The sequence below is a fragment of the Trachymyrmex cornetzi genome, unplaced genomic scaffold (assembly GCF_001594075.2).
Source record: "Trachymyrmex cornetzi isolate Tcor2-1 unplaced genomic scaffold, Tcor1.1 scaffold74, whole genome shotgun sequence".
Lineage (NCBI taxonomy): Eukaryota > Metazoa > Arthropoda > Insecta > Hymenoptera > Formicidae > Trachymyrmex > Trachymyrmex cornetzi.
In genome coordinates this window covers 505397-507215 of record NW_017300070.1, presented here as the reverse complement: position 1 = coordinate 507215, position 1819 = coordinate 505397, and the positions used below count along the sequence as shown (strand labels likewise).

The window sequence follows — 1819 nt, the reverse complement described above, 5'->3', positions numbered from 1 at the left end:
GAATTGGCACGATCATTGGGAGTGACTCAAAAAGCCATTTCAAAACGCCTCAAAGCCATGGGAATGATTCAGAAGCAAGGAAATTGGGTGCCGTACGAGATGAAGCCGAGAGATGTTGAACGGCGTTTGTTTGCTTGTGAACAGCTGCTTGAAAGGTAAAGATGGAAAGGATTTCTGCATCGCATTGTGACTGGAGACGAAAAATGGGTTCATTACGATAACCCCAAGCGCAGAAAATCATGGGGAGTTCCTGGCCATGCTTCCACGTCGACGGCCAAATCGAATATTCACGGCTCCAAGGTCATGCTCTGTATTTGGTGGGACCAGCTCGGCGTAGTGTATTATGAGCTGTTAAAACCGACTGAAACAATCACAGGCGATCGGTATCGAACGCAATTGATGCGTTTGAGCCAAACATTGAAAGATAAACGGCCGCAATACAACGAAAGACACGATAAAGTGATTTTGCAGCATGACAGTGCTCGACCCCATGTTGCGAAAGTGGTCAAGACATACTTGAAAACGTTAAAATGGGAAGTCCTACCCCACCCGCCGTATTCTCCAGACGTTCCTCCCTCTGACTATCGCTTGTTTCGATCAATGGCACACGGCCTGGCTGACCAGCACTTCCGATTTTATGAAGAAGTAAAAAATTGGATCGATTCGTGGATCGCCTCAAAAGATGATCAATTTTTTCGACGCGGGATTCGTATGCTGCCCGAAAGATGGCAGAAAGTAGTGGCCAGCGATGGACAATACTTTGAATCATAAATGTATAACCAGTTTTTTACAATAAAGCCTCGAATTTTGGAAAAAAACGGCGGAAGCAAAGTTGTACACCTAATATAACACTTATATACAATTTTTTTAAATATAACAACAACCTTATAAATACTTTCTAAACCCTTATAAAAATTTTTCACCGTTTTTAGCCCGTTCTTGCTCGTTTCTTGCACTCGCAAGCACTCGCAGTGTATCGTGAAGGAACGATCATGAGTATACACGAGTACGCAATGAGTATTTTTGAGGAGATTGTCCGTTTTCAATACTCGTTTTTCTGCTGATGAACGACAAACGTATACGCGAGTATTTTTGAGTGAATCGTCCGTTTTCAATACTCGTTTTTTCCGCTATGTGTATTTTTGAGTGAATTGTCCGTTTTCAGCTGATGAGTGAGAACACGTTAATACGACATTTCTCTTTTACTCGTTCATTTACTTATCATTTATTAATTACCATATCGTACGATTTCAAATAAATTAAAATAGAATTTATATAATAATTCATTATTTATTATTATATATATATATTGTACATATATACACACACATATATATGTATATTAATAAATTAATAATAATAATAAATTATTATTGTATGAATCTTATTTTTATTTTGACAATTAATTTATCAATGGTTATATATAACTGTAATATATTCACGCGCGCGCGCGCGTGTGTGTGTGCGTGCATACACATCAGATTTCTAGTTTAATCTATCACGTCCCTTAATTATTTTTGGGATTAGGGTAATCACATTAAATATAAAATATATTTAGAAAAAAGTTGTTTAATTTGAAATGATCTTCCTAATCTGCATGCAAAAGTATTAACATAGACTTGTCAAAATATTAATAGTTTATGAGATATATTACACTTTATTCAGGTATAAATGTTTCATGAATTATTTTTAACAGTTGTACTTTAATATTTTTATGCACAGACTAATGAATTAAATCAATTGGTTAATCATTCAAAATCTAAATATGTAAAATGTTAATGTCTAATGTCTATTTGAGGTGTGTGTGTGTGTGTGTGTG

At 36.0% G+C, this 1819-nt stretch overlaps 2 protein-coding genes across 3 annotated transcripts in view; one reads left to right on the top strand and one right to left on the bottom strand.

The window, feature by feature from the left end:
- Window positions 1-1819, bottom strand: part of LOC108767961 (putative uncharacterized protein DDB_G0282133) — a 22477-nt gene that overhangs the window by 15355 nt on the left and 5303 nt on the right. The gene's annotated exons all lie outside the window — the stretch shown is intronic.
- LOC108767962 (pickpocket protein 28) overlaps window positions 1-1819 on the top strand; it is a 10456-nt gene that overhangs the window by 4514 nt on the left and 4123 nt on the right. The gene's annotated exons all lie outside the window — the stretch shown is intronic.